Raw genomic sequence first — 23,943 nt, 5'->3', positions numbered from 1 at the left:
AACCCTCATTATTATTCTCACTGATGAACGCGCGTGATTGACAACCACTTCCGTTCTACATGCAACAAAGCTTGAATGTGTATCTCTAGATTCCCAACAGAATCTTCGTGGTATAGCTAGATAGATGGCGGCATTTATCTGGATCGGAAAGTCCAACCTTGTCTGTGGTGTTCCGAGTAGGATCCTGGGAATCCGGAAAGTCTCACCTTGTCTGTGGTATTCCGAGTAGGATTCCGTTCATGAATGACTGTGACGTGCTTCAAACCTGTAACCTGCTGGGCGTTAGTGACAACGCAAAAGAGGGATTCTATTCCAGTAGGGGAGGGAACCAACCGGTGATTGGCCGTACTGTGACAGAGTGCGTGAGCATTAGCTTTCACTGCGAGATGGGATGTAGTTATCAACCATGGGTGATGCCTCCAGACTGGTTAGCTGTGCGAGTGACAGCCGCATAGGATATTTCCCCGTGAGGATGAAAGTAGCCACAGTTGATGGTGAACCCTATACAAAGCTTGCCATGGAAAGGAGTAAGAAGGATTGGGTAGAAAGCAATGGGATAGCAGGCGTCCGAGAGCTCTACAGCATCTCCATTCCGCTTATCTGAAATTCCTACCAATGAATCTGCATAAGTATTTCTATCCCTTTTATTATTCCTTTTATTTAACAATCCAATGATAATCACAATTACTCTTTAATCTCCCTAACTGAGATTGCAAGGTGACCATAGCTTGCTTCATACCAACAATCTCTGTGGATTCGACCCTTACCACGTAAGGTTATTACTTGGACGACCCAGTACACTTGCTGGTTAGTGAGCGGAGTTGTGAATTCCAATAAAGAAAACCTCACACAGGTGTGCCCCTTAGAAGCCTTCATCTCAAATAATTAGAACATGGCAGTGCCATAAATAAGCTTTCATTCAAATCCAAGAAACATATAAGGTGATCATATTCGTCCACCAAGTTTTGGCGCCGTTGCCGGGGATTGTTCGAGTATGGACAACTGACGGTTCATCTTGTTGCTCAGATTAGGTAATTTTCTTTTCAAAAATCTTTTCAAAAAAAATTAATAAATCAAAAAAAATTAAAATCATAAAAATCAAAAATATTTTGTGTTTCTTGTTTGAATCTTGTGTTAATTTTTAAGTTTGGTGTCAATTGCATGCTTTAAAATTTTTCTTGCATTTTTTCGAAAATTTCATGCATTCATAGTGTTCTTCATGATCTTCAAGTTGTTCTTGATAAGTCCTCTTGTTTGATCTTGATGATTTCTTGTTTGTGTCTTTTCTTGTTTTTCATGTGCATTTTTGCATTCATATTTTCCATGCATTAAAAATTTTTAAGTTTGGTGTCTTGCATGTTTTCTTTGCATTAAAAATTTTTCAAAATTATGTTCTTGATGTTCATCATGATCTTCAAAGTGTTCTTGGTGTTCATCTTGACATTCATATCATTCTTGCATGCATTCATGGTTTTGATCTAAAAATTTCATGCATTAAGTATTTTTGTTGTTTTTCTTCTCATAATTAAAATTCAAAAATCAAAAAAAATATCTTTTCCTTATTTCCCTCCAAATTTCGAAATTTTGGGTTGACTTGGTCAAAATTTTCAAAATTAGTTATTTCTTACAAGTCAAGTCAAAATTTCAATTTTAAAAATCTTATCTTTTCAAAATCTTTTTCAAAATCATATCTTTTTCAAATTTTTTTTTATTATTTTTCGAAAATTTCAAAAAAAAAAATCTTTTTCAATTTATTTTCAAATCTTTTTCTTATCTTTATATGTAATTTTCGAAAATTCACTAATAATTAATGTGATTGGTTCAAAAATTTGAAGTTTGTTACTTTCTTGTTAAGAAAGGTTCAATCTTTAAGTTCTAGAATCTTATCTTGTAGTTTCTTGTTAGTGAAGTAAATAATTTCAAATTTTTTTTTTTAAATTAAATCTTTTTATCTTTTATTTGATCTTTTTCAAAAATTTTTATCTTTTTCAAAATTTGATTTCAAAATATCTTAGCTAACTTACTATCTTCTTATCTTTTTCAAATTTGATTTCAAATCTTTTTCAATCAACTAACTAACTTTTTGTTTGTTTCTTATCTTTTTCAAACCACCTAACTACTTTTCCCTCTTCTATTTTCGAAATATCTCTTTCTTTTTCAAAAAAAAAATTCTTTTTAATTAATTAATTGTTTCATGTTTTAATTTAATTACAATTTATCTCTAATTTTCGAAAATCACTAACTCTTTTTCAAAATTATTTTCGAAATTCCTCTTCTCTTTTCTTCTTCTATTTAATTATTTAATTACTAACACTTCTCTTCACCTCTCTTCATTCATATCCTAACATCTCATCTCACATCTCTGCCATCCTCACAGTTGTGTTTCTTCTTATTCCAATTTTCTTCTACCCCCCCTTCTTTTTCTACTAACATAAAGGAATCTCTATACTGTGACATAGAGGATTCCTTTTTCTTTTCTTGTTTCTTCTCTTTCATATGAGCAGGAACAAGGATAAAGGCACTCTTGTTGAAATTGATCCAGAACCTGAAAGGACTCTGAAGAGAAAATTAAGAGAAGCTAAATTACACATCCAGAAACAACCTTTCAGAAACATTAGAACAAGAGGTGATGGCCGAAAATAATAATAATGCAAGGAGAATGCTTGGTGACTTCACAAAGCCAACATCCAAGTTTGATGGAAGAAGCATCTCCATTCCTGCCATTGGAGCCAATAACTTTGAGCTTAAGCCTCAACTAGTTGCTTTAATGCAACAAAACTGCAAGTTTTATGGACTTCCATCTGAAGATCCTTATCAGTTTTTAACTGAGTTCTTGCAGATCTGTGAGACTGTAAAGACGAATGGAGTTGATCCTGAAGTCTACAGACTCATGCTTTTCCCTTTTGCTGTAAGAGACAGAGCTAGAGTGTGGTTGGATTCTCAACCCAAGGATAGCCTGGACTCATGGGATAAGCTTGTCACTGCATTCTTAGATAAATTCTTTCCTCCTCAAAAGCTGAGCAAGCTAAGAGTGGATGTTCAAACCTTCAAACAAAAAGATGGTGAATCCCTCTATGAAGCTTGGGAAAGATACAAGCAGCTGACCAAAGATGTCCATCTGACATGTTTTCAGAATGGACTATATTAGATATATTCTATTATGGTCTCTCTGAATTTTCGAAAATGTCATGGATCATTCTGCAGGTTGGATCTATTCACCTGAAGAAAACGCCTGGAGAGGCTCAAGAACTCATGATATGGTTGCAAACAACCAGTTCATGTATACTTCTGAGAGGAATTCCGTGAATAATGGGGTACCTCAGAAGAAAGGAGTTCTTGAAATTGATGCTCTGAATGCCATATTGGCTCAGAACAAAGTGTTGACTCAACAGGTCAACATGATCTCTCAGAATCTGAATGGATTGCAACATGCATCCAACAGTAATAGAGAGGCAGCTTCTGAAGAAGCTTATGATCCTGAAAACCCTGCCATGGCAGAGGTTAATTACTTAGGTGAACCTTATGGAAACACCTATAACTCATCATGGAGAAATCATCCGAATTTCTCCTGGAAGGATCAACAAAAACCTCAACAAGGATTTAACAATGGTGGACGTGCAAGGCTGAATAATAGTAAGCCATATCCATCATCTTCTCAGCAACAGACAGAGAACTCTGAACAAAATAATTCTAATTTAGCCAACATAGTCTCTGATCTGTCAAAGGCCACTTTCAGTTTCATGAATGAAACAAGATCCTCCATTAGAAATTTGGAGGCACAAGTGGGCCAGCTGAGTAAGAAATTTATTGAAACTCCTCCCAGTACTCTTCCAAGCAATACAGAAGAAAATCCAAAAGGAGAGTGCAAGGCCATTGATTTAATCAAAGTGGCCGAATGCACTAGGGAGGAGGAGGACGAAAATCCTAGTGAGGAAGACCTCCTGGGACGTCCTTCAGGCATGAAGGAGTTTCCTATTAAGGATCCAAAGGAATCTGAGGCTCATACAGAGATCATAGAGATTCCATTGAACCTCCTTCTGCCATTCATGAGCTCTGAGGACTATTCATCCTCTGAAGAGGATGAAGATGTAACTGGAGAGCAAGCTGCTCTATACTTAGGAGCTATCATGAAGCTGAATGCCAAATTGTTTGGTAATGAGACTTGGGAAAGTGAACCTCCCTTGCTCATTAGTGAACTAGATACTTGGATTCAGAAAACTCTACCTCAAAAGAAACAAGATCCTGGCAAGTTCTAATACCTTGCACCATTGGCACCATGAGCTTTGGAAAAGCTCTATGTGATTTGGGGTCAGGGATAAATCTTATGCCACTCTCTGTAATGGAGAAGCTGGGGATCATTGAGGTACAACCTGCCTTGTTCTCATTACAACTGGCAGACAAGTCAGTGAGACAAGCTTATGGAATAGTAGAGGACGTCCTAGTAAAGGTTGAAGGCCTTTACATCCCTACTGATTTCATAATCCTAGACACTAGGAAGGAAGATGATGAATGCATCATCCTAGGAAGACCTTTCCTAGCCACAGCAGGAGCTGTGATAGATGTCAACAGAGGTGAGTTAGTCCTTCAATTGAATGGGGACTACCTTGTGTTTAAAGCACATGGCCATCCCTCTATGACAAAAGAGAGTAAGCATGAAGAGCTTCTCTCAGTTCAAGGTCAAGAAGAGCCCACACAGTCAAACTCTAAGTTTGGTGTTGTGAGGCCACAACCAAACTCTAAGTTTGGTGTTCAAACCCCAATTCCAAACTCTAAGTTTGGTGTTGGGAATACCACACTTAAGTTGACCTGATCATCTTGTGGCTCCATGAGAGCCACTGTCAAGCTATTGACATTAAAGAAGCGCTTGTTGGGAGGCAACCCAATTTATTTATCTAATTTTATTTTATTTCTTTGTTATTTTTGTGTTTAATTAGGTACATGATCATGAGGAGTCACGAAAAAATCAAAAAATTAAAAACAGAGTCAAAAACAGAAGAAAAAAATTTTCACCCTGGAGGCAGCACAGGCTGGCGTTCAACGCCAGTAAGGTGCATCTATCTGGCGTTCAACGCCAGAACAGAGCACCATTCTGGCGCTGAACGCCCAAAACAAGCAACAACCTGGCGTTAAACGCCAGGATGCGCACACAGAGGACAATCTGGCGCTGAACGCCAGAAACAAGCATGAAACTGGCGTTCAACGCCAGAAACATGCATAACATGGGCGTTTAACGCCCAGAACGTGCATCAATGGGCGTTTGAATGCCAGAATGATGCATGAAGGCATGTTACATGCCTATATGGTGAAGGAATGGTATTTGTTTTCACCTCAGGATCTGTGGACCCCACAGGATCCCCACCTCAGGATCTATGGACCCCACAGGATCCTCACCTACCCTTTCTTTTAATCCTAATCACACTCTTCTAATCCAAATCTCATTTTCAATGTCACACTTCCCAAAAACCTTCACCTATCACCTCAATTCCTCTTCCCAATTACCCCATTCACCATTCACATCAACCTCCTCTTCCCCATACACCCCACCTACCCCCACTACTTTCAAATTCAATTTCCCACCCATTCCCACCCAAATTGGCCGAACCTATACCCTCCCCCCTCCCTATAAATACCCTTCCATTCTTCATCATTTTCACACAACACCAACACCTTCTTCTCTCATATAGCCGAACCCTCTCTTCTCCCTCCCTTCCAATATTCTCTTCTTCTTCTACTCTTCTTTTCTTTTTTGCTCGAGGGCGAGCAAACTTTAAGTTTGGTGTGGTAAAAAGCCTAAGCTTTTTATTTTTTTTCATTCACCATCAATGGCACCCAAGGCCGGAGTTTCCTCAAGAAAAGGAAAAGGGAAGGCAAAAGCTTCCACTTCCGAGTCATGGGAGAAGGAGAGATTCATCTCCAAGAGCCACCAAGACCACTTCTATGATGTTGTGGCAAAGAAGAAAGTGATCCATGAGGTCCCTTTCAAACTCAAGAAGAATGAGTATCCGGAAATCCGACATGAAATTCAAAGAAGAGGTTGGGAAGTCATAGCCAACCCCATACAACAAGTTGGAATTTTAATGGTTCAAGAATTCTATGCCAATGCATGGATCACTAGAAACCATGATCAAAGTATGAACCCGAATCCAAAGAATTATCTCACAATGGTTAGGGGGAAATACTTGGATTTTAGTCCGGAAAATGTGAGGTTGGCGTTTCATTTGCCTATGATGCAAGGTGATGAACACCCCTACACTAGAAGGGTCAACTTTGATCAAAGGTTGGACCAAGTCCTTAGGGACATTTGTGTGGAAGGCGCCCAATGGAGAATGGACTCCAAAGGTAATCCAGTCCAACTAAGAAGACTGGACCTCAAGCCTGTAGCTAGAGGATGGTTGGAATTCATCCAAAGATCCATCATTCCTACAAGCAACCGATCTGAAGTTACTGTGGATCGGGCCATCATGATTCATAGCATCATGATTGGAGAGGAAGTAGAGGTTCATGAAGTCATATCCAATGAACTCTACAAAATAGCTGACAAGCCTTCATACATGGCACGGCTAGCCTTCCCTCACCTCATATGCCATCTATGTTATTCAGCCGGAGTTATCATAGATGGAGATGTCTCCATTGAAGAAGACAAGCCCATCACCAAGAAAAGGATGGAGCAAACAAGGGAAGTTCCTCACGGCCCCCAAGGAGAACATGAGGAAGTTCATCATCAACAAATGCCTCATGGAATGCACTTTCCTCCCAACAACTATTGGGAGCAACTTAATACCTCCTTGGAAGATTTGAGCCATAATGTGGAACAACTAAGGGTGGAACACCATGAACACGCCCTCACTCTCCAAGAAATAAGAGAAGATCAAAGAGCAATGAGGGAGGAGCAACAAAGGCAAGGAAGGGACATAGAAGAGTTGAAGAACATCATTGGTCCTTCAAGAAGAAGACGCCACTAGAGGTGGATTCATTCCTTGTTCTTTATTTTCTTTCTGTTTTCGGTTTTTAATTATTGTGTTTATCTATGTTTTGTGTCTTTATTTCATGATCATTAGTATGTAACCATGCCTTAAAGCTATGAATAAAACCCATTAGTCCTTCACCTCTCTTAAAGAAAAATGTTTTAATTCAAAAGAACAAGAAGTACATAATTTTCGAAATTATTATTGAATTTAGTTTAATTATATTGATGTGGTGACAATGCTTTTGTTTTCTGAATGAATGAATGAACAGTGCATATGTCTTTGGATATTGTTGTTTATGAGTGTTTAAAATTGTTGGTTCTTGAAAGAATGGTGAACAAAGAGAAATGTTATTGATGATCTGAAAAACATCATGAAATTGATTCTTGAAGCAAGAAAAAGCAGCAAAAAAAAAAAATGGCGAAAATTTTAAAGCAAGGATCCAAGGCTTTGAGCATCACTGGATAGGAGGGCCCAAGGAAAATAAATCCAGGCCTAAGCGGCTAAGTCAAGCTGTCCCTAACCATGTGCTTGTGTCATGAAGGTCCAAGTGAAAAGCTTGAGACTGAATGGTTAAAGTCGTGATCTAAAGCTAAAGAGTGTGCTTAAGAGCTCTGGACACCACTAACTGGGGACTTTAGCAAAGCTAAAGTCACAATCTGAAAAGGTTCACCCAGTTATGTGTCTGTGGCATTTGTGTATCCGGTGGTAATACTGGAAGACAAAGTGCTTAGGGCCACAGCCAAGACTCATAAGTAGCTGTGTTCAAGAATCAACATGCTTAACTAAGAAAGTCAATAACACTATCCCAAATTCTAAGTTCCCCCAGAGACGCCAATACCTCTAAACTACAAAGGAAAAGTGAGATGCCAAAACTGTTCAGAAGCAAAAAGCTACAAGTCCCGCTCATGTAATTAAATTAATATTCATTGATATTTTGGACTTTATAGTATATTCTCTTCTTTTTATCCTATTTGATTTTCAGTTGCTTGGGGACAAGCAACAATTTAAGTTTGGTGTTGTGATGAGCGGATAATTTATACGCTTTTTGGCATTGTTTTTATATAGTTTTTAGTAAGTTCAAGCTACTTTTAGGGATGTTTTCATTAGTTTTTATGTTAAATTCACATTTCTGGACTTTACTATGAGTTTGTGTGTTTTTCTGTGATTTCAGGTAATTTCTGACTGAAATTGAGGGACTTGAGCAAAACTCTGAAAAAGGCTGACAAAAGGACTGCTGATGCTGTTGGATTCTGACCTCCCTGCACTCGAAATGGATTTTCTGGAGCTACAGAACTCTAAATGGCGCGCTCTCAACGGCGTTGGAAAGTAGACATCCAGGGCTTTCCAGCAATATATAATAGTCCATACTTTATTCGAAGAATGACGACGCAACTTGGCGTTGAACGCCAAGTACACGCTCCTTTCTGGAGTTAAACGCCAGAAAAACGTCATGATCCGGAGTTGAACGCCCAAAGCACATCATAACTCGAAATTCAACTCCAAGAGAAGCCTCAGCTCGTGGATAGATCAAGCTCAGCCCAAGCATACACCAAGTGGGCCCCGGAAGTGGATTTATGCATCAATTACTTACTCATGTAAACCCTAGGAGCTAGTTTATTATAAATAGTACATTTAACTATTGTATTAGTTGTCTTTTGACCACGTTACATCTTTGGTCTCAGTTTTGTTTTATTCTTCATCTTAGGAGATCACTGATCACGTTTAGGGGGCTGGCCATTCGGCCATGCCTGGACCTCTTTCACTTATGTATTTTCAACGGTGGAGTTTCTGCACACCATAGATTAAGGGTGTGGAGCTCTGCTGTACCTCAAAGATTAATGAAGTTCTATTTTCTTTTATTCAGTTCTCTATCTTATTCTTATTCCAAGATATTCATTCGTACTCAAGAACATGATGAATGATGATGAGTTAGATAACCCTCACTATTATTCTCACTGATGAACGCGCGTGATTGACAACCACTTCCGTTCTACATGCAACAAAGCTTGAATGTGTATCTCTTAGATTCCCCAACAGAATCTTCGTGGTATAAGCTAGATAGATGGCGGCATTTATCTGGATCCGGAAAGTCCAACCTTGTCTGTGGTGTTCCGAGTAGGATCCTGGGAATCCGGAAAGTCTCACCTTGTCTGTGGTATTCCGAGTAGGATTCCGTTCATGAATGACTGTGACGTGCTTCAAAACTGTAACCTGCTGGGCGTTAGTGACAAACGCAAAAGAGGGATTCTATTCCAGTAGGGGAGGGAACCAACCGGTGATTGGCCGTACTGTGACAGAGTGCGTGAGCATTAGCTTTCACTGCGAGGATGGGATGTAGTTATCAACCATGGGTGATGCCTCCAGACTGGTTAGCTGTGCGAGTGACAGCCGCATAGGATATTTCCCCGTGAGGATGAAAGTAGCCACAGTTGATGGTGAACCCCTATACAAAGCTTGCCATGGAAAGGAGTAAGAAGGATTGGGTAGAAGCAATGGTTATTACTCACGTAAGGTTATTACTTGGACGACCCAGTACACTTGCTGGTTAGTTGAGCGGAGTTGTGAATTCCAATAAAGAAAACCTCACACAGGTGCTGCCCCTTAGAAGCCTTCATCTCAAAATAATTAGAACATGGCAGTGCCATAAATAAGCTTTCATTCAAAATCCAAGAAACATATAAGGTGATCACAATTTCGTCCACCAGTGATACCTTTTCTGTAATCATAAGCTCTACCTTAGAGCCACAGGAAGAGGAAGCGCTGATTCAAGTGCTAAGGACACACAAGACAGCTCTTGGGTGGTCCATCAGTGACCTTAAGGGCATTAGCCCAGCTAGATGCATGCACAAGATCCTACTGGAGGGTGACGCCAAGCCAGTGGTTCAACCACAAAGGCGGCTGAACCCAGCCATGAAGGAAGTAGTGCAGAAAGAGGTCACTAAATTACTAGAGGCTGTGATTATTTATCCTATTTCTGACAGCCCCTGGGTGAGCCCTGTCCAAGTCGTCCCTAAGAAAGGTGGCATGACAGTGGTTCATAATGAAAAAAATGAACTGGTTCCTACAAGAACAGTTACTGGGTGGCGCATGTGTATTGATTACAGAAGGCTCAATACAGCCACCAGAAAGGATCATTTTCCTTTACCATTCATAGACCAGATGCTAGAAAGACTAGCAGGTCATGAATACTACTGCTTCCTGGATGGATATTCAGGTTATAATCAAATTGCAGTAGATCCCCAGGATCAGGAAAAAACGGCATTCACATGCCCATCTGGAGTATTTGCATACAGAAGGATGCCATTTGGGCTATGCAATGCACCTGCAACCTTTCAGAGGTGCATGCTCTCAATCTTCTCTGATATGGTGGAAAATTTTCTGGAAGTCTTTATGGATGACTTTTCAGTGTTTGGAGACTCATTCAGCTCCTGCCTTAACCATTTAGCACTTGTTTTAAAGAGATACCAAGAGACCAACCTGGTTTTAAACTGGGAAAAGTGTCACTTTATGGTGACTGAAGGAATTGTCCTTGGGCACAAAATCTCAAACAAGGGAATAGAGGTGGATCAAGCTAAAGTGGAAGTAATTGAAAAATTACCACCACCCACCAATGTTAAGGCAATCAGAAGCTTTCTGGGGCATGCAGGATTCTACAGGAGGTTTATAAAGGATTTTTCAAAAATCGCCAAACCTCTAAGCAACCTGCTAGCTGCTGACACACCATTTATCTTTGATAAAGAGTGTCTGCAGGCATTTGAGACCCTGAAAGCTAAATTGGTCTCAGCACCAATCATCTCTGCACCAGACTGGACATTACCATTTGAATTAATGTGTGATGTCAGTGACCATGCCATTGGTGCGGTGTTGGGACAAAGGCATGACAAGCTTCTGCACGTCATTTACTATGCCAGCCGTGTTTTAAATGACACACAGAAGAATTACACAACCACAGAAAAAGAGCTACTTGCAGTGGTTTACGCCATTGACAAATTCAGATCCTATTTAGTAGGATCAAAAGTGATTGTGTATACAGATCATGCGGCTCTTAAATATCTACTCACAAAGCAGGATTCAAAACCCAGACTTATAAGATGGGTGCTGCTCCTACAGGAGTTTGATATAGAAATAAGAGACAGAAAGGGAACAGAGAATCAAGTAGCAGATCACCTGTCCCGAATAGAACCAGTGGAAGGGGCGTCCCTCCCTCTCACTGAGATCTCTGAAACCTTTCCGGATGAGCAACTCTTTGCCATCCAGGAAGTGCCATGGTTTGCAGACATTGCAAACTACAAGGCAGTGAGATTTATACCCAAAGAGTACAGTAGACAGCAAATAAAGAAGCTGATCACGGATGCAAAGTATTATCTTTGGGATGAGCCATATCTCTTTAAGAGATGCACGGACGGAGTAATCCGTAGATGTGTGCCTAAGGAAGAAGCACAGAAGATCCTATGGCACTGCCATGGATCACCGTATGGAGGACATTTTGGAAGTGAGCGAACAGCCACAAGAGTCCTCCAAAGTGGCTTCTACTGGCCTACTCTCTATAAAGACTCCCGAGTGTAGGCACTCAATTGTGACAGTTGCCAAAGATCTGGCAATCTACCTCACAGTTACGCCATGCCTCAGCAAGGGATCTTGGAGATTGAGTTGTTTGATGTATGGGGCATTGACTTCATGGGACCTTTCTCACCATCATACTCAAACACTTATATTCTGGTAGCAGTGGATTATGTATCCAAATGGGTGGAGGCTATTGCAACACCCACCAATGACACTAAAACAGTGTTAAAATTCCTCCAGAAACACATCTTCAGCAGATTTGGTATCCCTAGAGTGCTAATTAGTGATGGGGGCACTCATTTCTGCAATAAACAGCTTTATGCTGCTCTGGTTCGTTATGGAGTTAGCCACAGGGTAGCTACTCCATATCATCCACAAACTAATGGGCAAGCTGAAGTATCAAATAGAGAACTCAAAAGAATCCTGGAACGGACTGTAATTAACCGTAGAAGGGATTGGGCAAGAAGCTTGGATGATGCTCTATGGGCATACAGAACAGCATTCAAGACCCCTATAGGGACCTCTCCATACCAGCTTGTGTATGGAAAGGCATGTCACTTGCCAGTGGAACTGGAACACAAGGCCTATTGGGCAACCAGATTCCTAAACCTTGATGCCAAGTTAGCCGGAGAAAAACGATTGCTCCAGTTAAATGAGATAGAGGAATTTAGACTCAATGCTTTCGAGAATGCAAAAATTTACAAAGAGAAAGCAAAAAGATGGCATGATAAGAAATTGTCATCCAGAGTCTTTGAGCCAGGGCAGAAAGTTCTGCTATTTAATTCCAGGCTCAAAATATTCCCCGGGAAATTAAAATTCCGGTGGAGAGGTCCATATGCGATTACAAGCGTATCACCATATGGATACGTAGAGCTTCAGGATAATGAATCCAACAAAAAGTTCATTGTTAATGGACAGAGAATTAAACATTATCTTGAAAGTAACTTCGAGCAAGAATGCTCGAAACTGAGACTTGATTAGAACTCAGTGGTAGTCCAGCTAAAGACAATAAAGAAGCGCTTGCTGGGAGGCAACCCAGCCATTTACAAAGTTTATTTACTAATTAAATAAATTTTCTTTTTTTACAGGTATGTGTCCAAGTATCTTCAAAGGGTAAAAATAGCAATTGATTGAATTTACAGAGTTACAGGGAAATTTGGAAGCTCACTGGCGTGAAAAAGCCAGTAAGAAAGATTTTGGGCGTTAAACGCCCAAAAGAAGCACCCACTGGGCGTTCAACGCCAGTAAGGGTAGCCATCTGGGCGTTTAACGCCAGAGTGTTAGCATCCTGGGCGTTCAGAAAAACGCCCAGTGACAAAGGACTTCCTGGCGTTCAACGCCAGAAAGAAGCATCAGCTGGGCGTTGAACGCCCAGGAGAAGCAGCATGTGGGCGTTAAACGCCCAAAACATGCATCGTTTGGGCGTTTAACGCCAGGATGGTGGGGAGGAGGTAAATTTCGTTTCTCTTTACAAATTTTCTCATTTTTTATGTTCCAAATCATGATTTCTTGCATAAACATATTTTAAATTATCACCCTCAATTCAAATTAGTGTTCTAAAAATCCTAATTTCTAAAATCCCTTTTTATCAAATGTATCTTAATCCAAAATCAAACTAAATTATTTTCAATCCAATCAAACTCTTTAAATTTTGTTTTCAAAACTCAATCATCTCTTTAAAAATATCTTTTTCAAAATCAAAAATTCAAATCTATTCTTTTTACATATGATTCATATCTTTTTCTTTTAAAATTATATCTTTTTCTAATCATATCTTTTAAAAATCATATCTTTTATCTTATCTCCTTCCTATTTTTCGAAAATTTCCCACCCCCCTCCCCATATATTGTGTTTGGCGCCCCAATCTTCATCACCTTGCCACACTTGCTCTCTTCCTATCCCTCTTCTTTCTTCTCTTTTGCTTGAGGACAAGCAAAGCTCTAAGTTTGGTGTGGTTATCCGTGATCACAAAAACATACTCATCAAATTCATGGCCCCTAGAGGAAAGCAACCTACCCAAAAGGGCAAGAAAGAGGGTACTCCAAAGCCCCTTTGGAATCAAGGGAAGTTCTTAACTAAAGAACATTCAGACCATTACTACAAGATAATGAGTCACAGATCAGTGATCCCGGAAGTCAGATTTGATCTAAAAGAAGATGAATATCCGGAGATCCAAGAGCAAATTCGGAACAGGAATTGGGAAATTCTGACCAATCCTGAAACGAAAGTGGGAAGGAACATGGTTCAGGAGTTCTATGCTAATCTATGGCAGACAGACAGGCAAAGACTAATTGGAGCTGCTCTCTTTGACCATCAGACCTTAGTCAGAGGAAAGATCATTTATACCAATTCTGACAAGATCAGGGAGATATTCAAGCTTCCTCAACTAAAGGATGACCCAGACTCCTTTAACAGGAGAATGATGAGGGTCAATAAAGGGCTGGACAAAGTTCTGGAGGATATATGCATCCCTGGAGCCAAGTGGACCACCAGCACGACTGGCGTCCCAGTTCAACTCAAAAGGGAAGATCTAAAACCAGTAGCCAGAGGCTGGCTGGATTTCATTGGGCGTTCCATATTGCCCACCAGCAACCGTTCTGAAGTAACCATCAAAAGGGCTGTCATGATTCACTGCATCATGCTGGGAAAAGAGGTAGAAGTCCATCAGCTGATCTCATGTGAGCTATATAAAATAGCAAACAGAAATTCTAAGGATGCCAGATTGGCCTACCCGAGCTTAATTTCTATGCTCTGCAAAGATGCTGGAGTAAAGATGGGAGTAACTGAATATATCCTAATTGAAAAGCCCATTACTGGAATATCAATGGTCAGACAACAGCAACAAGATGATCCAACCAAGAAGAGAGCACAAGAAGCTCTCCCAGAACTGCCTCAATTTGAATATTGGGAACATCTTGAAGCTTCTATTTCCAGATTGCAAGAAGCTATGGACCAAATAAAGGAAGAACAGAATAATCAAAGTAGCATGCTGTGCAAACTGCTTAAGGAACAGGAAGAGCAAGGGCGTGATCTAAGGGAGCTGAAGCGTCAAAAATTAATCCTTGAACAACACCCCAAGGATTAGAAGAGCATGCCCTCCTCAAAACAAAAGGTTGTTGAGTTCCAATTTTTCTGCTTTAACTTAGTGATAGTAGTATTATAGAATTTTACCTTAGGAGATATTTAGTAGTAGTAATTAGTATGTCTATTTTGATTTTATTTCCAATTAAGCTATAATTTATTTTTCTCATCATCATCAGGCATAAATAAAGCAGTAGAATTTTTTTTTTTTTAATAAAGAAGTAATTTATATTTTTGAGTTCTTAGTAATAAAGACTATAATTAATTATATGTGGTGGCAATATTTTTTGTTCTCTGAATGAATGCTTGAACAGTGCATAAATTGTACCTTGAATTTGATGAATATTGGCTCCTGAAAGGATGAGGAACACGAAAAATATTATTGATGATCTGAAAAATCATGAAATTGATTCTTGAAGCAAGAAAAAGCAGTCAAAAAAAAAAAAACAAGCCATGAGCCCTAGGCAAGAGTAAAAAGGATCCAAGGCTTTGAGCATCACTGGATAGGAGGGCCCAAGGAAATAAAATCCAGGCCTAAGCGGCTAAACCAAGCTGTCCCTAACCATGTGCTTGTGGCATGCAGGTCCAAGTTACAAACTTGAGACTGAGTGGTTAAAGTCGTGATCCAAGGCAAACAGAGTGTGCTTAAGAGCTCTGGACACCTCTGACTGGGGACTTTAGCAAAGCTAAGTCACAATCTGAAAAGGTTCACCTAGTCATGTGTCTGTGGCATTTATGTATCTGGTGGTAATACTGGAAAACAAAGTGCTTAGGGCCACGGCCAAGACTCATAAAATAACTGTGTTCAAGAATCAACATACTACACTAGGAGAGTCAATAATACTATCTGAATTCTGAGTTCCTAAGGATGCCAATCATTCTGAAATTCAAAAGATACAGGGAGATGCCAAAACTGTTCAGAAACAAAAAGCTACAAGCCCCGCTCATCTAATAAGAATCGGAGCTTCATTTAAAACTCTAAAATATTATTACTTCTTAATTTCTGTTAAAACCTATTTTATTTATCTAGTTGCTTGAGGACAAGCAACAGTTTAAGTTTGGTGTTGTGATGAGCGGATATTTTATACGCTTTTTGGGGGTAATTTCATGTAGATTTTAGCATGTTTTAATTAGTTTTTAGTTAAATATTATTAGTTTTTAGGCAAAAATCATATTTCTGGACTTTACTATGAGTGTGTGTATTTTTCTGTGATTTCAGGTATTTTCTGGCTGAAATTGAGGAAGCTGAGCAAAAATCTGACTTAGGCTGAAAAAGGACTGCTGATGCTGTTGGATCCTGACCTCCCTGCACTCAAAATGGATTTTCTGGAGCTACAGGAGTCCAATTGACGCGCTCTCAACGGCGTTGGAAAGTAGACATCCAGGGCTTTCCAGCAATATATAATAGTCCCTACTTTGCGCGAAGATAGACGACGTAACTTGGCGTTGAACGCCAAGTTCATGCTGCTGTCTGGAGTTAAACGCCAGAAAAACGTCATGATCCGGAGTTGAACGCCCAAAACACGTCATAACCTGGAGTTTAACGCCAAGAAAGGCCTCTACTCGTGGATAGCTTTAGTGTCAGCCCCAGCACACACCAAGTGGGCCCCAGAAGTAGATTTCTGCACCAATTATCTTTGTTTACTCATTTTCTGTAAACCTAGGTTACTAGTTTACTATTTAAACAACTTTTAGAGACTTATCTTGTACCTCATGACATTTTCAGATCTGAATTATATACTTTTGACGGCATGAGTCTCTAAACTCCATTGTTGGGGGTGAGGAGCTCTGCAGCGTCTCGATGATTTAATACAATTCCTTGGTTTTCCATTCAAACACGCTTGTTCTTATCTAAGATGTTTATTTGCGCTTAATTGGGAAGAAGGTGATGAACCGTGACACTCATCACCTTCCTCAATCCATGAACGTGTGCCTGACAACCACCTCCGTTCTACATCAGACTGAATGAATATCTCTTAGATTCCTTAATCAGAATCTTCGTGGTATAAGCCGGATTGATGGCAGCACTCATGAGAATCCGGAAAGTCTAAACCTTGTCTGTGGTATTTCGAGTAGGATTCAGGGATTGAATGACTGTGACGTGCTTCAAACTCCTGAAGGCTGGGCGTTAGTGACAGACGCAAAAGAATCAATGGATTCTATTCCAACCCGATTGAGAACCGACAGATGATTAGCCATGCTGTGACAGAGCATAGGAACGTTTTCACTGAGAGGATGGGAGGTAGCCATTGACAACGGTGACACCCTACATAGAGCTTGCCATGGAAGGACCTTGCGTGTGTTGAAGGATTTCAAGGAAAAGTTGAAGTCAAAGGACAACGCATCTCCAAAACTCCAACTTATTCCCCAGTACTGCAAAACAAGTAACTCTATTGTTCTCGTTTATCTTTCCAATCAAATCTAATAATTCCAACTTACAATTTTAAACACTTTGGCCTCCTGACTGAGATTAATAAAATAAACATTGATTGCTTCAAGCCAATAATCTCCGTGGGATCGACCCTTACTCACGTAAGGTATTACTTGGACGACCCAGTGCACTTGCTGGTTAGTTGTGCGAATCACAAATTCGTGCACCAATGGCCAGCCTCCCCAAATATGAAAATATGATATCCAGAATGTTTCTGATCTGGAGATGAAAATACAATAGTAAAAGGTCCTATTTATAATGAAAACTAGCTACTAAGGTTTACAGAAATAGGTAAATGATGCAGAAATCCACTTCCGGGTCCACTTGGTGTGTGCTTGGGCTGAGTATTGAGCTTCACACGTGTAGAGGCTTCTCTTGGAGTTTAAACGCCAGCTTTTATGCCAGTTTGGGCGTTTAACTCCAACTTTTATGCCAGTTCTGGTGTTTTGACGTCAGAAAAGGGCATAGAACTGGCGTTTTGACGCCATTTTACGTCATCAAAACTCATGCAAAATATGGACTATTATATGTTGCAGGAAATCCCTGGATGTCTACTTTCCAACGCAATTGATAGCGTGCCATTTGGAGTTCTGTAGCTCCAGAAAATTCACTTCGAATGCAAGGAGGTCAGAATCCAACAGCATCTGCAGTCCTTTGTCAGCCTCTGAATCAGATTTTTGCTCAGGTCCCTCAATTTCAGCCAGAAAATAACTGAAATCACAGAAAAATACACAAACTCATAGTAAAGTCCAGAAATGTGAATTTTGCTTAAAAACTAATAAAAATATACTAAAAACTAGCTAAATCATACTAAAAACTATATAAAAACAACGCCAAAAAGCGTATAAATTATCTGCTCATCAGAAAGCTACTCCCAAACCACCGGTAAGGAGAGGAACAAAACGAGCCTTAGTGGCAGAGCCATCTTCAACAGTGGTTAAACCTTCAACAAAACGAATCAAGAGGATCATCAAGGTCGATGAAAAAGAGAAGGCCTTTCCAGCAAAGGACACTGCGCGGTTCAGTAACCGCTACTGTGTGTAGATGTTCCCCATTATGGCGGAAAGGAACTAAAACATAGAGCACCTTCTCATCCTCCCAACCCAAATTTTTGAATTTGTTGAGCCCTGCATTGAGTGAAGACAATGTGGATTCCTACAGAGACAGCCACGACAGGTTAATCTATCATGGGTAGTTGAATTCTACTCCAACTTTCACTTGCCAACCCTGCAGTCTGTCTATGTCCGTCAGAAGCAAGTCCCCATCACAGAAGAGGCCATTCAAAAAGCATTAGATCTTCCCCCTGATCCAGAAAGACTGGACGCATTTCAAGAAGCCGCACTCAAGCGCCAGACATACCAACTTGACTGGGACGCCATTCTCAGAGTTATTGCACAATCTGGCAGTAGATGGATTTATGGATACCATCGTTCCCGACCTAAGGGAATATCGGCTTCCGTACATACCTTAAAAGCTCGAGTATGGGTGCAGATTATGTCCCATTACATCTTTCTGAGCACTCATGAGTCCTCCTTCACTACAGACATGGCTGTTCTACTCTGGTGTATCATTACAGACCAGCTTCTAAACCTACCAAGACACATCCAGAATACCATGGGACACGTACAAATTACGGGCAACTTACCTTTTCCTGCCTTGGTCTCAGATCTCGTCTTAGCAGCCAGAGTCTCCTACAGGACTGGGGACACCAGAGCCATGTTTCCACGGAATGATCAGTACGTCCCTAACGGGAAATATATTAGACCTCCAGCAGCCACTACCAGCCAAACCTGCAGAACAGGCCAAAGACATTCCTCCTTCCACACCACAAGCACCTTCAACAAGTCAGCTGCTCCATCAGATACTGGAGAGGTTGGACCGGCAAGAACAGAAAGTGAAGCTACGAGAGCGCCGTAATCAGCGCCGATTCAAATACCTCAAGGAGCTACTCACAGAAAACCACAGACCTGATAAAGATCCAGACACTCCATAGTCCACTTCATTTATCAGCACAGGAAGCCATGACGGTCCCAATTGTGGAGATACTGCTACTAGCCCCCTTTGTTCCTGACAGATGGCACCGAGGGCAGTGCAAAGTCCTAAGTGTGGGGAGGTCGGTCAGTACATGACTTTCGGAGGTAACTTCTCTTTCCTAACATCAATAAAGTAGGATATTTAGTTATTTTTCCTTTGATTAGGATAGGATAGATTATTTAATAATAGGTTATTTGCATGCATGTTCTATTTGGTTGAAATATAATGAGTTTCTTTTCAAGACCCTATTCTTGAAAATTTTCACTAATTTAAATCAAAACTTTTTGTGTTAAATTTGTTTGAAGTTGTAATTGGAACATGGTTTTTGAGCTAAAGAATACACAACTCCTGAGATTTTGAGCTTATTTATATGGTTACACTATTTAACCATAAACATTTTATTCTTGTGTGTTTACTTCTCTATGATTATAATTTATATTTTGTTTGATCCTATATGTCCAATGTTTAATGTGTTATATGCATGCATATGATTGAGGCCATTATTTGTTTAGCTCACTTATCACAAATAAGCATAACCTTTAAATTACATTTGTTAGCCACCTTGAGCCTTTTAATCCCATTTGTTCTATATTTTACCACATCACTAGCCTTAAGCAGAAAAATAAATTAATTATCCCAAATAGAATCTTTGGTTAGCTTAAGATAGAAATTGTGTGTTAATTAAGTATGGGAAAACTGTGGGAACAAGGGTTAATAAAGAAATGTGTCATGATAAAATAATGGGAATTTAGGTACCTACTCATGTAAAACAAAAAATAAAAAAAAAACCCATATGCATTGATATTTTATTTTATCTTTCCTAAAAAAATTAAAAAAAATCCAAAAATATTCAATAAATATATAAATAAATAAGGGGACAAAATTACCCCAATGCTAAGTTTAATTAAAGATCAATGCATATGTGATAAAAAAAATTAAAAGAAAATTTGATACATGAGCATGTAATGCAAAGTGAGAAATTATGGGTAGCTAGGTGTGATTTTTAGAATTATATAGAGTGTATGTATACTAGGTGAGAGCTTAGGTTAGTCAAAAATTCATATTTTAGCTCACTTAGCCTTATATATATATACCTTACCCTTACCTTAGCCACATTACAACCTTGAAAAGACCTTATGATATTTGCATTGGTACATTGAATATTGTTGATTGGTTAGGAGAAGAACAAAATTTAGAAAGCAAGATTAGAGAAGGATAGAGTGATTACCCTATACACTAGAGAGATTAGAGTGCACATACACCATCAGTGAGGGTTCAATGCTTGATCCTATGTTCCCTGCTTTTATGAGCTGTCTTCTTACAAATTTACCTGTTCTTACTATATGACTTGAATTAGTGGAATTTGATTTATGTTTGTCTTAAAGAACTTATTTTCTTTTAACTAAGTAGACAAAATCATATAGTTGCATTCATATATATAGGTTGCATTGCATTGCATGAGTCTTACATTTCCCCTACTCATTTATTTTGTCTCCTTGAACTAAGCATGAGGACATGCTAATGTTTAAGTGTGGGGAGGTTGATAAACCATTATTTTATGATTTATATTGTGTTTAATTGAGTGGTTTTATCAAGTCTTTACCCTCTTATTTATACGATTAGCATGATATTACAATTCCTTTCCAAAGTTGTTCTATGATTGAAAACTTGCTTCCTATAGATAATTTTATTGTGTATTTTAATTCTCTTTTATATCATTCGATGCCGTGATCCGTGTGTTAAGTGTCTCAGGTTTCATAAGGCAGGAATGGCTTAGAGAATGGAGAGGAAACTTGCAAAAATTGAAGGAACACAAGAAATAAAGGAGATGACCAGCGAACACTGACGCGGACGCATGGCTCACGCGACCGCGCGCAATGGCGAAAATCGTAGTGACGCGTTCGAGTGCTTGATGCGAACACGTGGATTGGAATCTGCACGAATGACGCAAACGCGTGGACAACGCAAACGTGTGACAAGAAAAACGCTGAATGACGCGCACGCGTGGACGACACGTACGCGTGACATGCGCGATCTACAGAATTAATAGAACACGCTGGAAGTGATTTTGGGCCACGTTTTGACCCAGTTTTTGGCCCAGAAATACAGACTAAAGCCGGGGAACAGGCAGAGACTCAAGGGGGGATTCTTATTAGGATAGTTTTTAGTTTTTAGATCTGATTTTACTCCTCCTCTAGGTTTTTGCACTACACATTCATAATTCTTAGAATTTTTAATTGCTTTTGGATTTGGATATTGAGAAGAGTTGTTACCTCCGCCAAGATTTGTCCAGAGTTACAATTGGATTAATTTTAGAGTTTATTAATACAAGAACTATTTTTATTTTTAATTGATCTTCCTTTTTATTATTTTTTATCATGTCTTTTTTTATTTTCCCTTTTCATTTTGTGAAGTCTACATTTATGATAATGGAGTAATTTCCCAACTTGATTGGGAGTTGATTAAAAGGAGAACCTTGAGTTGAAATACTCAAGAGTCAAATTGTAATTGGGTTTATTATTGTTTGAATCTCTAGTCACTAACGCTAATCCTTCCCAAGGGAGAGGATTAGAACTTGTGAATAGAAGTTGACTTCCAACTTACTTGACCTTCCTTTATTCAGTAAAGGATAACTAAGTGGAAATAACTACCAATTATCAATTGATCTTGAGAAAAATTCAACAAGGATAGAACTTCCAATTAATCTTCTCCCAGTCAAGATCTTTATTTAAATTATATAAATTCTTTTATTTAATTTCCTGTTTCTCAAACTCAAAATTTCTTGGAAAACCTCTGACCAATAAGCTGCACTCTTTTGTCAACTCGTTGGGAGATGACCTGGGATTCATACTCCCAGTATTTTTATTCTAATTTTGTGACAACCCTTTTAAATTGATAAGCGGATTTTCACTAGTTAAGAACTGTACTTGCAACGTATTTATTCTATTAAATTCTTAATCGGTCAATTTCTGCCTCCGTCAATGTACAACCTCGCCAATTTTTCAAAAGAATAAGTCATACAGATAGGTAAGAAATGAGCGAACTTCGTTAATCGATCAACAATCATCCACACTGCATCAAATCCTGCTCTACTCCTTGGCAATTCAAACATAAAGTCCATGGCGATACCATTTGTAACACCCTACCACACAGAGCATTATGCTTAAGTCGTCAAATAGAAGTGATGAGGTATTACGACCCCTAAAAATAAAATTATACATAGATATAGTTGAAGAAATTTGTAACTAGGAGTTGAAGAAAGGTTTAAGCAAAAACCGCGAAAAAAAAAGTGCATTACTCATGATCGCATAAACGCAGAAAGGTAGATAAGATCATGCAAAAAAGATGATATATATATATAATCAGAGTTCTAAAATGATAGATATCAAAGTTTCTAACATGACCTGCGAAGGCAAGGCCGGCCAGAGCATATATACATATATACATATATACATAAGTACCCTAAGAACCGAAAAAGACCATTTATAACATGTTTCTCCCACTCAACCTCTAAGTGGGACAAAACATAAGTTAGATAAATACATAGGAGAGTCTATAAACGTAAATACAAAACAACAGCTCAAAATATAACATCCCAAAAGCTAGACTTCGCTTCCTTAGAAACTCCAAACGCTCAGCGAGGTGCCTCTCGACCTGCATCTGAAAACAACAACATTTGTATGGAATGAGAACTAGAAGTTCTCAGTATGCTAATGGTGCTCACATAACTAACTTATAAGGTCTCGGAAAAGGTAGAGGCAATCCTAGAACTTCCAGTATTTAAATTTAACTTAAATTCATAACTTAAACAAAAAAAAAAAATAGGGTGACTAACTAAAGGATTCTCATTCTAAACTAACTAAACCCTTTCTAATTCCTTCTAACCTCCCCATTGCTGGTGGAACCACCCTTAGTGTCTCCTCTGCCAGCATGAGAGATCTCTCGGTTGTAAGCACAAGCAAAACAGACAAAGAAAGCACAAACAGAAAGCACATATAACAAGTAGGCAATTAGCAATTAACATGAATAAACAATTAAGCAAGCCAAGACAATACACACTCAAATAAAACATACAAATGTCCATGATGCATGCATGCCTTATGGCTGATGAGTCTCATCTGTTGGTTACCTAGCCAACCCGACATGTCTGGTAGCTAACCCGGGTATCGTCCTCTTGAAAACTGGTGCGTGGTACAGTACTACGATCTTCACCTGGTGAGTGATAAACCACCACGATCCCCACCATCTGCGAGCGGTAAAAAATCTCAATTTCCACAGACATTTTCAATTGGAAAGGAACAACCTGTGAGAGATAAATAACCACGATCCCCACCTCAACTACAATCCTTGATAAGCGGTACACCACCACGATCCTTGTCAGGTGCATGAATCACAATTTCATAACCCGTGGGTGGTAAATCACCATGATTCCCATAGACTTATCGACATTGGACAAGCGATAAACTACCACAATCCTTGCTAGGTCAATCCCAAAATAGTTTCAACCGTTCTTCGAACGGCATAAACTTCACGGATCTAATTTTTGTTTGAAATAAGTTTGACAAAAATTGGGTTTTGGAAGCTGAGTTATGACTCGTCGAAGTTGGTCAAAAATCCACTTTTACCAATAGTAAAAAATTATCCATAAACAAACTCATAGACAAGCAACGCATTCTCATAGTTCACTTACACAATTCATTTACACAATTCGATAACACCAATTCAATAATTATCCTCAACACATCCCAATCAACAATTTAATTCAATAACCAACAAATATCGATGATCAACAACATCAACAATTCAATCCTATCTTACGGTTAACAAACCTAAGTTTTCACAACACATTATATTTTAGTTACGAGA

This window comes from Arachis stenosperma, chromosome 3 (assembly GCF_014773155.1).
Source record: "Arachis stenosperma cultivar V10309 chromosome 3, arast.V10309.gnm1.PFL2, whole genome shotgun sequence".
NCBI classification, from domain to species: Eukaryota; Viridiplantae; Streptophyta; class Magnoliopsida; order Fabales; family Fabaceae; genus Arachis; species Arachis stenosperma.
Note: the sequence above shows the minus strand (reverse complement) of the source record.